The sequence below is a fragment of the Palaemon carinicauda genome, chromosome 8 (assembly GCF_036898095.1).
Source record: "Palaemon carinicauda isolate YSFRI2023 chromosome 8, ASM3689809v2, whole genome shotgun sequence".
In the NCBI taxonomy this organism is placed as follows: domain Eukaryota; kingdom Metazoa; phylum Arthropoda; class Malacostraca; order Decapoda; family Palaemonidae; genus Palaemon; species Palaemon carinicauda.
The window spans coordinates 143545165-143559042 of record NC_090732.1 but is presented as its reverse complement, the minus strand read 5'-3'; the positions used below and the strand labels follow the sequence as shown (position 1 = coordinate 143559042).

Genomic DNA, 13878 nt, shown 5'->3' with positions numbered 1-13878 from the left:
CTATTGTCTTTCTAAGCATATTGGCTAGCGCCTAAATACGGTGATTTATAATAAATTTTACAAAACAATATTAACATTACATCTTATTAACATAATTTAATAATGAATAGCCCTATTTAAGGATAAAATTCACACATCAACAATGAAATCAACTGTTAACTGTGCGAGTCCAGCTGACAAAATGTAAACAGAATTGTGGTTACCGTTCCCGGCAATCATTATCTTTCTCCAACCTTACGATAATTGTAAGGGGTAGTGTTAATGATGGTATATTTAAAACATTATTTTTGTTTAGTACAGTATATATAAAAAGCCTTATTTTTCCCTCCGGGCGTTCAAGGTTTTCACCGAGATAGACTGGGTTCGTTTATCGGGCAGTGAATAGCGCTAAACTACGGTAACGAGTCGGCAATATTTTGTCATTTTTTAAACAGTACACATTTGATTTGCAAAGATTAGTTTTGTAGAGTAGACGGTAAAATAAAAATTCTCTCTCTCTCTCTCTCTCTCTCTCTCTCTCTCTCTCTCTCTCTCTCTCTCTCTCTCTCTCTCTCTCTCTCTCTCTCTCTCTCTCTCTGTGCCGGTGAGTGATTAAACTTTGCGACCCTATAAATATCATGATTTAACGCGGATAACAAAAGGCTATCGAGTGCAATATAGCTACAAGTTTCGTGAATAGTCAGTGATTAGTTTGAGGTCGGAGAAGTGGGATAAAAACGTCGGCATAGAATAGTTATCTTGTGAATTACTAAAAATCTAATCAAGATGGCTATGTACAACACGGGCAAGGCTTGGAGAGACATCGCTGGACTCAGCAAAAATAAATTCCATGATTTGGCGAAACAGGAGCTCGACCGTCTGATAACAGAGGTCACTAGTAACGTCAACCAATGTGACGGAAGAATATTCGCAGACATATTGAAACAATATGATCCAATAAACTGGAGCAAATCTGCGGAAAACATCAGCAAAATAATAGAAGAAATTCCAAAGAAAATCCAAGTGTTAAAGAGACTTATAAAGAAAGTCTACATCAATCAACACATTCCATCAAAGAACAATAAGAAGTCCAATATGGTGAATATGCTGATTGATGCAATGGGAAAAAGAATGCCAAAATGGTGTAATACATGTAAGATATGGTATTCCATTAATAATCCTCAACAATTGATTAGAAAATGTGATGCCTGTCATGTCCCAACACATCCCACATGTGCTGAAATACAGCAAAAAAATAAAAATAAAGACACAAAGGTATTCTGCTCAACATGCTTAGTCTGGATAGAAAATATAATTAAGTCGAGACTAAATCTGCAAATAGTTGAAGATAAAGAAGAGGAAGAAGAAGAAACAGAAGAAGAAGAAGAAGAAAAAGAAGAAGAGAGAACAATGAACAGGATATGTGTAAGGATGCAGAAGAAATCATTGATATAACCTATGATGCCATCCAACAACATACTTATGAAGAAATAAATTACCAGATGGAAACAAATAATAGACCCAAGAGACTCTACCCGGACCTACATAATTTTAGGGAAGAGCAAGAACAAGAAAAAAAATAGAAAAGAAGGATATAGTCTGCAATATGCTGAAAAGAGGGAATTGCAGATTTGGCGAAAGATGCTACTACAAGCATCCAAAGATATGCCATAATTATGAAATATATGGTAAATGTGCGTATTTAGACGGATATGGAGACGAATGCAGAGATCTCCATCCAAAAATATGCAAAAACCTAAAAGAAGGAAAAGGATGCATTTACAACAAAAAATGTCGATATATGCATCCTGCAACCATGAATGAAAGTAAGAAAACTCAGCAAACTGAAAAGAAAAATGAAAGCAAAAAAGAAACAAAAAAGAAACAAAAAAGCAGGCCGTGTATATACCGCGCTTTGAACCAAGAGCCCCAAGATATGAGGCCTTTCAACCTAAACCGGCACATGTAGAACCCAACTACAAAGAATGCATCTATAATGCCAGGGGTTGGTGCAGATATGGGGATAGTTGCAGGTATACACACACAAATAAATATGAAGGCGAAAGAGCAAATATAATAGAAAAGTTGGATTTTTTAATGGCAGAATTCCGGGAAATGAAGAAAAGAACATCATATCAGAACAGGAAGGAAGCATGGGAGAATCCATATTATTACCAATATTAAATAATGGAGATGAAACACAAACCATAATAGTAATGAATGCACAGGGTTTAGTCCACGAGTAACTCTAAAAGGAAAATAGAGTTCTTAGAAGAACTAACCCAAATTGAAAAAATAGATATATTAAATATAAGTGAAACATGGTATTCCCAAGAGACTGGCAGTGATGACCAGATAAAGGGTTTCCAAACTTATAGATCAGACAGAAAAAATAGGAGTCAAGGGGAACCGCAATATATGGAAGAGACATAAATCAAGGAAAAGTATGTGAAAAATACAGCAACACAGAATGTGAATTGATTGCAGTAGAATTTGAATTTGAAAAACTAATGAATATTGTAGTTTACAGACCCCCAAATACTAAGGAGTTTGACATAATAATAGAAAAAATAGATGGTATATGTAGAAACCATAAAGACTGGAATATACTCCTATCCGGAGATTTTAACTTTCCTTTCGTGGATTGGAAAGAACGGATAGAAGAAAGTGGTTGTATGTATACATATAAAAAAGATAGTAATAGTAGCGCAGAAGATAAGAGGCAATTTGAAAAGCTTCAAGATATGCTATTAGAACATAATATGCAACAAATAAACCACATTCCAACAAGAAAGGAAAATGTCCTAGATCTAGTATTTGTGAATGAGGTGAATTATGTTAAAGAAATAATAGTGTATAACACGGGAATTTCAGACCACAATGTCATAGAATTGATAGTTCATTCCAAAGCAAGTGATCACAGAATTAATAAAAACACAAAACTTTGGGAAGGATATGGAAAATATAACTTTTACAGTAAGAATATAAAATGGTCAGAAATAAATGAAGAACTGGATAAAGAATGGAAAAATGTATTTATAAGTGATAATATACAGGTAAATACGGATATACTGTACAAAATACTGGAGAAAATTGTTGAAAAATATGTACCGAAAAAAAACAATAAACAAAAGACGTGCATACCAAGAGACAGAAGGATCTTATTTCAGAAAATTAAAAAGTGGAAGAAAAATCTTGCAAAAGAAAAAAATGTGTGGAAAATGAGGGAAATAAAATGTAAGATAGAAAATGCAGAACAAAAGATTATACAGTCGAAAGAAAATGAAAAAAGGGACTTAGAAGAAAGGACACTTCAAAATATAAAAAGAAACCCCAAAGTACTTTACTCCTATGCAAAAAAGATGAATAAAAGGAGAATAGAAATAGGCCCTCTAAGAATTGAAGGACGGCTAACGAATGAAAAAAAGGAAATATGCAACATATTAGCAGAAAAATATAAGAGTGAGTTCACGCCAAGAATTGCGAATGAGAATAATGAAACAGAAATGAGAGAAGAAAATGTTGAATATCTAACGGATATAGATATTAATGAAGCAGATATTGTCACGGCTATAAACGAAATTAAAAATGGATCGGCAGCCGGACCAGATGGAGTTCCAGCGATTTTGTTAAAAAAAACTGCAAACACTATCGCGAAGCCACTTGCAATACTGCTAAGACAGAGTATAGATATGAGCGAGATATATGTTAAACATAAATTAGCTTATATAACCCCTATCTTCAAAAGTGGATCAAGACTAGAGGCAAGCAATTATAGACCTGTTAGTCTAACATCACATATTATGAAAGTGTATGAGAGGGTAATAAAAAAGAAAATAATGAACCATTTGGTCAAAAATAATTTGTTTAATATGGGTCAACACGGTTTCGTACCTGGAAAAAGTACACAGACCCAACTGATAGCTCACTATGAAAACATATACAATAATATGATATATGAAAAAGACACAGATGTGATCTATCTAGATTTTGCAAAAGCCTTTGACAAGGTAGACCATAACATATTGGAGAAAAAAATGAGAAAGCATAATATTGTGGGAAAGATAGGAAAATGGGTAAAAGAATTCCTGCAAAACAGAAAACAGATAGTGGTTGCAAATGACGAGAAATCAGATGAAGCCCAGGTAATATCTGGTGTGCCCCAAGGTACGGTATTAGCTGCACTGCTATTTGTTATTATGATCTCAGACATAGACTGTGATGTTGAAAACTCCGTAGTGAGAAGTTTCGCCGATGACACAAGAATAAGTAGAGAAATTACTTGTGATGAAGATAGGAACTCACTACAGAGAGATCTAAACAAAATATATGAATGGGCGGAGATAAATAGGATGGTATTTAACTCCGATAAATTTGAATCAATAAATTATGGAAACAGAGAAGGAATGGTGTATGCATACAAGGGACCTAATAATGAGACAATCACAAACAAGGAAGCAATTAAAGACCTTGGTGTAATTTTAAATAGGAATATGTTATGCAACGACCAAATAGCAACACTGTTGGCTAAATGTAAAGCAAAAATGGGAATGTTATTCAGACACTTTAAAACAAGAAAAGCTGAACACATGATTATGCTTTACAAAACTTATGTGCGTAGTACACTCGAGTACTGCAATGTGATATGGTACCCACACTACCAAAAGGATATTGCGCAAATAGAGAGTGTACAAAGGTCCTATACTGCTAGAATAGAAGAAGTTAAGGACCTTGATTACTGGGAAAGACTGCAATTTTTAAAACTATACAGTCTAGAAAGGAGAAGAGAACGCTACATGATAATACAAGCATGGAAGCAAATAGAAGGAATTGCTGAAAACATCATGGAGCTTAAAGTATCAGAAAGAGCAAGCCGAGGTAGATTAATAGTGCCAAAAAGTATTCCAGGTAAACTGAGAAAGGCGCACAGGACATTAATCCACAACGCACCAGCATCGATAATGCAGCGACTATTTAATGTGCTGCCAGCTCATCTAAGAAACATATCAGGAGTGAGCGTAGATGCGTTTAAAAATCAGCTCGATAAATACCTAAGATGCATCCCAGACCATCCAAGATTGGAAGATGCAAAATACACTGGAAGATGTATTAGCAACTCTCTGGTGGATATACGAGGTGCCTCACACTGAGGGACCTGGGGGAACCCAAACAAAAAATAAGGCAATAAGGTAAGGTAAGGCGCGCTCTCTCTCTCTCTCTCTCTCTCTCTCTCTCTCTCTCTCTCTCTCTCTCTCTCCGTAAGAAATAAAACCCTAGTTAACATATGGCAACTTGAGTTTAAGAATGAAATTAACATGACAATTGTTAGTTGTGGCGATCAATTCCTCGCTTCAGGAGGTACACGAAACAAAAACACGGCATTCAATTACAACAGCTGATTCTCTCTCTCTCTCTCTCTCTCTCTCTCTCTCTCTCTCTCTCTCTCTCTCTCTCTCTCTCTCTCTCTCTCTCTCTCTCTCGTGTTATACAATACTTACAATTAGATGAAGAAACCAAAATCACTTTTCTTAAAGTGTCAATCAAATACAAAACGAAAAAGTTATACCGTGTATGCATCCATTTCAGTCGTAGCTTAAAATACGGCATCCGATTTCTTCAGCAAACCACTATTTTCTGGGAAACACCATTTTATTCTAGAAAATTGCTACTCGTTAAATAGTTAATTGCACATTAAGAAAGCGCGTACTTTAGTTTTGAAATTTCGGATGTGTTTTAAAAATCAAGTATTGTTGACTTCTTTTTGTTTTACTTTTGGCTAAGATCAGATCAGCTGACGTCTAGCTGCCGGTCTCAAGAATAGGCGCATACAAATACAGTAACAAAGTATTGTTTATACCATTTCTCAACTTATTCGAAACATCTATACAGTTGATATTACATAAGCACGAATGTGTTATAACCTATCATATTTTTTTGTTTAGTACATTTAAAACTAACACACACACACACACGCGCTCTCTCTCTCTCTCTCTCTCTCTCTCTCTCTCTCTCTCTCTCTCTCTCTCTCTCTCTCTCTCTCTCTCTCTCTCTAACAAATGAAATCTTTGTTGCTTCACAAAGTTTGTTATATTGAAAATCAATCATGATTCAATTTTCCTTACTTTCTCTAATCTTGCACCATCTAAGTCACATCGAACGTCATAGCAGCAACTTAATTGTCCGATAACTTTAAAAATCGGCCTAGTACTTACTTCTTCTCTTACTTTTTTATAGATAGTTTCATAATTGAAGTGGGTACAAGTTGACTTATAACTAAAGTTAGGAAAAGTATTTTGGATATGGAATGGACAATCATCTTTAGTAACAGTTTAGAATTATCGTAAATTATCATTCTGTCATTAGCGGCAGTTTGTTATTGTTGATTAAACGCAAAAAGAAAAAATAGTTTTCCTGCTTTGCCACGTATATAAGAATTTACATTAATATGGTAAATAATAATTGTAATAACATATTTACTAAAAGCTTTTAATATCATTATTTATCTCTTTGATCATGCGTGTTTAATGCCTACGTTTGTTTATTATGATCGAAGATGGAGCGTACAGTAAACGAATGGAAGGTTTCCGTTTCAGGCAGCGTCATAAAGAAAAACATAACATTATATGAATGGCATTTTCATTTCATTTATTTGGAAGATCTAAGAAAAATTAAGTAGAACATTGGTAATAGCAAAATCAACATATAATCAATACTTGGTAAGATTGCTGTCGATGCAAAAACTAACCAATACACAGATGTGTAAATGCGTCTGTTTCTTCGTTATGATCAGAGATAAACGTAAACAAAACATTGGCTGTCGTTTTTATTGTTCTTTTTGGCGTGTTTAGGAAACGGATGATATAAAATCGCCTTTATTTTGATAATTCTGGATTTTCAATGATACAACAAAAGCTAGTCTATAGAGTGATGGTTTTGCTATTCACCAGTTGTCTTAAACAATAGATATGACAAACATTAAAATTTGTCTGTATTTTGGGTCGCGTTATAACGGAAAATGTATGGTGTTTACACCCATCCTGGTTTTGATTTTAAACTTTTTTCAAGTTATTATAACTTTAAAGCATATTGAATGTTTGATTTATTTACAAGAACAATTTGACATTATAAAAAAGATGCAGTATAGTACATAGAAAGTATTGGAAATGGGTAGTAAACACGTTTGAATAGGCAAGTTGCTGGTTGCCATGACCCCAATAGAATTATTTGTTAGGTGTGTTTCAAAATATGCGATTTTCCATTTACACGAGGTCATTCATCGACCAAATTCTCGCATAATTCGGGACCCTACTGTATATGTAAAAAAACATAAGTTAAAAAGACAAAGATTACTAATGGCAGTCCAAAATAGGCAAGGAGGAAGATCAGCAATAGCCGCTCTCCCTCTGAGCCAAAAGTAAAGTGAAGCACAGTCACAGGTGTGTGAGTGAGAGGGGTAGCTAGCTATCTCTACTTACCCCCTCTAACTAGCAGAATGGGTAAACCCTCACTAAAATTTAATGGCTCGTCCTTTCAGCGAAATAGGATCCAAAAGCTGTTAATGAATTGTTGTCAATTATTCTTTGAGATACTGTTGTTAGGGTTACAAAAATTGTCTAACATGGCAATGAAGAAGTATCGTTATCAACTAAGAAACGTTAAGGGCCTCATCATTTGATGTTAATGAAGGATACGAAACAGATTTCCCTGATTTCCACTGAGAAGAGAAACCATTTGCCAATACAGAGAACATTCCAGGCACATTTGTCAATATTAACTGTTCTTTTGTCTAGGCCTTCTCAGAAAATTCAACAAGGCTGCTCAAGTGAGTGTTAGACAGATGTTGATAAGGGATTTCCTTGCAACTGAAAATATCAACAAGGAAATTTCAATGGGTTTCTTGAATAACATTCCTATTGGCGTCAAAGGAATACCCAGATCAATTTCTTCTACAGAAGTGATGGGAATGTAGATTTCAGTGCCGCAAACTTCTTTTGTGAGCACGAGATGGGAACTTTAATTAGCAGGTTATGCAATTTCAAGATACTACTGCTGCAAGGTTTTGAAAGAAAAAATTCATTTCTAAAATGCAAATTTCCCTTAAAGAATGACACCTAGAATCTTAAAAAAGAAAAGAAAAGTATAGTTATACTTTAAGTCTTGTTATGGTTTAACTTCACCCTCCTAAATTATACCATGTACTAATCATAGTTAAGTCTCTGTTTCGAGATTCAGCAACCATAGGCCAACACCGAGGAGATAGTATTGATGCATGGAACAACAAACGGAATTTCAAGAGGTTTGGCTTTTTTTTAGGTGTCTGAAAAATCAAAAGAATGTTCCTGTTATTGTTGGACTACTTAAAAAATTTATTAATTGAAAGACTGTACTGTAACTGATGAGGAAGGAAAAGACTTAAAGTTTTTAAAAACTATCAGATAGAGTAGACTGTACTGTAACTAATAAGGAAGGAAAAGACTAAGTTTTTCAAATCCATCAGATATAGTGCCTAAAAAGTGACTCTAGAGTGTAAATGTATGACATCACATTATCATCCAAAAATTTCCCAGAAGTAGAAATGATTAAGCAAATGATGTTATGTACACTTTGTCAAGGTTAAAAAAAGTTTCATTTATATCAAGCTCACAATATAATCATAAGGAAAATGGTGGTGCTTTACAACAAAAATGATGTTAATTTCTCATGTCAAAGGACAAAGGAGTTTTAATTATCAGTATCTATTATTATGAATAAAACATCTATATTATCTTAACATGTATTCCAGTGTGCTTACAGGATTTATCAATTTCTCAACTCCCTCTCAAATGTATTGCAATCCATAAGTATGGGCTGAGGTTTCTACATACCGTTGATTTGTTTCAATTCAAACACTCTAGAGAAAGGATATCTTTCTCCTTTGGCGCTGTGGTCTGGGATCACTGCAAACCCGGGTCGCAAGATGCTGAGAGTTTGCTTGTTCCAAGCAATACTTTCAGAGGGGTTTTAACCTTAGGAGCCAATATTAAAAGTAGCTGTAAGCCCTAATCGTGTCGCGACCCAAAATCACATACGAATCCTGGTCGAGAAGTGTTACGAGATCGTTTGTCTCCAGCAGCTCCCAGGTGAAAAGCTAGCTTTCAACCATGGCGCCGCAATCCAGGCTCATTGAGAGACTGAATCGCGTTGCGAGAAGAGCTCGCAAGGGGGGAAAGATTGCTTGCTTCAAGCACTCTTGGATGAAAAGCTAATTTTCACCCTTGGTGCCGCAATCCAGGCTTGCTAGAGCTTGAGTCGCTCGGCAAGGTATTGAAAGATTGTTTGCATTAAGCAACTTTTCAGGTGAAAGGCTAGCTTTCACTTTTAGCACTGCAATCCAGGGGCACTAGAGCCTGAATCATGTTACTAGGAGGTAAGAGATCACTACGTGAAGGAAAAAAATGTCACCAATGCTGAGAGGTTGAATCTCATGCAAGCCTGGGTTGCGAGGCATTGAGATATCACTTGTATCAAGCAAACCTCTAAGGTAAAAGGCTAGCTTTCACCTTTGGTGCCATAACCCAGGCTTGCTAGAGCCTGAATTGTATTGTAAGGAATTGAAAGATTGCTTGTTTAAAGGAAACCTCAGGTGAAAAATAGCTTTCACCTTTGGGCTGCAATCTGGGGTCTCTAAAGCCTGAATAGTGTTTCAAGGAATTGAGAAATAGCTTGTTTCAAGCAAACCTCTCAGGTGAAAAGTAGCTTCACTGTTGGCACAGCAACCTATGAGGTAAGAGATCACTAGGTGAAAGAAAAAATGTCACCCTTGCTGAGAGGTTGGATCTCATGCAAGCCTGGGTTGCGAGGCATTGAGAGCTCACTTGTATCAAGCAAACCTCTCAGGTAAAAGGCTAGCTTTTATCTTTGGTGCCATAACCCAGGCTTGCTAGAGCCTGAATTGTATTGCAAGGAATTGAAAGATCGCTTGTTTAAAGGAAACCTCAGGTGAAAAATAGCTTTCACCTTTGGGCTGCAATCTGGGGTCTCTAAAGCCTGAATAGTGTTTCAAGGAATTGAGAAATAGCTTGTTTCAAGCAAACCTCTCAGGTGAAAAGTAGCTTCACTGTTGGCACAGCGACCTAGGTTCGCTAGCATTTGAATCGCATCACAAGGAGTGAGAGATCACTTGCTTTAAGCAACTCTCAGGTGAAAGGAAGCTTTCACCCCTCGAGGTCCATTATCCAGGCTCACTAGAGCTTGAAGCACGGTGTGAGCTTGGCTCACAAGGGGTAGAGAGATTACTTACCATTAAGGAAAAACTCTCAAGTGAAAGAAAAAAAACTTCACTTTTGGCACCACGATCCAGAGCTTGAATCACACCTTGAGGAGGTGAGAGATTGCTTGCTTTAAGCAAACTCTCATGTAAAATGCTATATTTTACCTTTGAAGCCATCGGCCACTGAGACAGTCGCCAAGCTCTCCCTGTAATTCTGAAGAGCCAGAGCACTCTTGCGGCAGAACATGAAAATGTTTCTAATCTGTCTGGATGGATAAACTACCAGGCTAGGACAGCAGGTCACAGGTTACCTCTGCCGAAAACCACATACGGTTGGGAGCTCAGAGGGAAAAAACGGCTAACATATCTTAAGCAAAAGACTAACTTCCCCTTGAGTGCCCGAGAGGTAGCTTAAAAAGCGAACCTCCCAAATCGCTAAAATCCATTTGATCGTTGACCAACTCATGCAATCGGTTGAGAAGCAACTGCTTCTAATAAGCGAGGCTGGAACGTTGAATCCACAGCAATTGCTAGGATGCAAGTTGCTTGTGTGTCTGCCAACAAATTAGCAAACAGATGAAACACACTTCCTCTCTAGAAGATTTCTGGTCCTAAGACTTCAGAGAAGTCTAACCTCAAGGTGGTATAGGTAAGCCAATGGCTACAGTTACTGACCTTTAACCAATCTAAAGAATCAATGGAGTCCTGATTATAATCAAGTCTTCAAATAAAGGAAAAACCTTGAGATGCAAGCATCAATGGGAAAAAATTCAAAGAGTTGAATTTCATTTGCCACAGCCAGTGAATGTAGGAGGAGATGTCTGTCTCCAACAATGGCCAAGACCAAAATAAATGTAGAAGGTAAGAGTGAGTGGGAGGGGTGGTTATTTGATCCCTGCTACCACTGGTAACAAGCAGAATGGTTGTTGACATCCTATTAAAAGTTTTATAGCCATTTGGCAGCTTGCACTAATATCTATATCCATAGTGGAGCGAATGGTTTGTATTCTGTAGGAACAAACACTATTTGTGAAAAATCAATGGTACTGGAGCTGAATAGAGGGGAACATCAAGAAAATGCAAAGGAGATTTCAACTGAGGAGGAGGGACAGAGTAACAAACCCCAAGCTTCATGTGAAACTAGGGGAATGTTAAGAATGCGGGAAACCCAGCAAAATTTTATTAACACATCACCCAGATACTGATAATGTTTCGTCAGGGTAAGCAGCAAATCTATTTACAGACAATGCGATATCGCATTTCCATGACATTTTAGAGAAAAAGACAAAGGAGCTGCCTCTTGATAGGTTCTTTGTCAAAAATGAATGTAATTGTAAAAGAAGATGACCAATTAATATAAAAAAGACCAAGTGTCTAGAAAGTGTAAAATAAGTAACTCACTTAAGAGATAGTGAATGTCGTTCAAGAGATAACTCCTGATAAAGTTCTCATGGAGGGAAATTCTCGAACATTTTGGTTTGCAAGCTAGCTCCCACAACGAATTATTCTCGTATACCGGGGTACCACTGTACTTATGGAGCCTTCACTGAACATTTTCTGTTTGTCATAATTTTAAAAACTTTTGGATTTTGGAATTTTGTACAAAGGACTCTCAATCAGTAAAATAACTGAAATCTTTGTTAGTAAATCAATTGAAGAAACGTTCAATGATCACACCAAAAATCTATAAACATAAATTTTCTAGGGTATAACATTTTCTATTCCTGTGAAAAATTTTCTTTAAAAAAAAACTCTAAAAACATATTTCAAATAAAAATCAAGATTGAATAAATTAGATGTCTTACTATTTCAATCTATGGAGAGTCTTCTTGATAGGACTTTGGACGGAGTGTTTGCGTCTTACAGCTAAGTTTTTACAGCCTATCCAACACTACTAACTGCTGAATCAATGTAGGACTCTTAAAATATAACCCATTTCATAATTCCATCTCCATTTCGAGTTTTTCCTTAACTTGGTCAGTGAAGTCTGTTGGATTCTTTTTATACTGAAATGCTGCATTGATGGCATCTTTGAAAAGCTGTAATGGAATTTTTTTTTTTAAATAGATTAAATATAAATCATCAGTAAGTAATGACAGAAACAATAAAAACAGTAGGATTAAAATGATTAGGACAACAAGATTCTGGCCATTTACTGGACCTTGAGTCAATAGACACTAACCGCAGGTTTTTTGTATTCCACCCAAACAATAGCAAATCTAAAAGTTTTCAAGATATAAATGGAATTTATCTAGTCTCAAATTTATTTTGCACTGGTTTACATCAAATTTTGTTTATTTTACAACGACTCTTTTAATTGTATTAACAAATGACTTTTCCTCTCATGTAACACATGCTTGAGATGATACTGTGCCAGTTGTAAGCAGTTCAAGAATTACTTTTATATCTTATTATAAAGTCAATTACTATTTCAACAACATTCTCAGTGTATTTGAAAAAAGTATGATTACATTACTGCAAAATCATTATAATTTTATCATGAAATAATTACTGCTCCTTATACAAAAAATGTGTAAATTTTCCTTTTAAAGCATGATGAAATATCACATGGCTTTTTCTACTTTCTTAATTTGATTAAAAAAAAAAAGTGATTGATGTTGAGGAATGCTTGTATATATTTTCACTCCATGGACTAAAGAAGTTATTTCTTTGTTTATTTGGTTGTCCTTGTTTTTTTTTTTTTTTTTTTTCTTAACATGGAGAGTCCCAGGCAGTTCTCTGATCACTACCTGACACCTAGCCATCCGTAACAGTAAGTACTGAAAAGACTCCTTTATATAAATTGTTCTATGTATTAGTGTATAATATAATGTCGTGTGTTAAAGTGATTCAGTGTTTATAAGTGTATACTGTATAACTAATGAAGATTGTTTGTGTATTGGAAATGTCATATGTTAACCTGTGAGTGTTTAAAAGTTTATATTGTATGAACAATAAGGTTTGCATTAAGTTTTACTTTATTGTGCATTTTCTGCAGTCAAGAACTTAACCCTTTTACCCCCAAAGGACGTACTGGTACGTTTCACAAAAGCCATCCCTTTACCCCCATGGACGTACCGGTACGTCCTTGCAAAAAAATGCTAAATAAATTTGTTTTTCATATTTTTTGATAATTTTTTGAGAAAATTCAGGCATTTTCCAAGAGAATGAGACCAACCTGACCTCCCTATGACAAAAATTAAGGCTGTTAGAGCAATTTAAAAAAAATATACTGCAAAATGTGCTGGGAAAAGAAATAACCCCTTGGGGGTTAAGGGTTGGAAATTTCCAAATACCCAGGGGGTAAAAGGGTTAATTATATTATATCAAGTTATATAGCTGTAAATATGTTTATATTTTGCAGAACTCCTTAGACCTTGGTCAGTCGTCTTCATTCTTGATCCTAGACCTTAGGCTCTTGGCCATTGGATCTTATTTCAACCTTAGATACTCATGATTCTTCGTCAGATTGTAATTACGTGCAGTACTTTTCCTGATCCTGATTATACACGCAAGATCTTCAATAGACTTTTATATCATTATAAAAGTTCCTAGTGTCATACATGTAGTTTGTTAGTTTTGTATGTTTCAGTTTGTAAATATATTTTAAGTTAATAGAATTTTCATGTTATACCTTTATATTAAAAATT

At 35.5% G+C, this 13878-nt stretch overlaps 1 long non-coding RNA gene across 3 annotated transcripts in view; it reads right to left on the bottom strand.

The window, feature by feature from the left end:
• The window catches only part of LOC137646007 (uncharacterized), a 124149-nt gene that overhangs the window by 70740 nt on the left and 39531 nt on the right, over window positions 1–13878 (bottom strand). Inside the window, exons 3-4 of one of the 3 annotated variants that reach the window (XR_011045375.1) lie at window positions 12034–12267; window positions 7400–8296 (exon numbers count right to left, since the gene is read on the bottom strand). This is a non-coding gene — a long non-coding RNA (uncharacterized lncRNA). Of the gene's footprint in view, window positions 1–7399; window positions 12268–13878 lie in introns of those variants that run through there. The other 2 variants (XR_011045374.1, XR_011045373.1) reach the window with 2 other exon arrangements.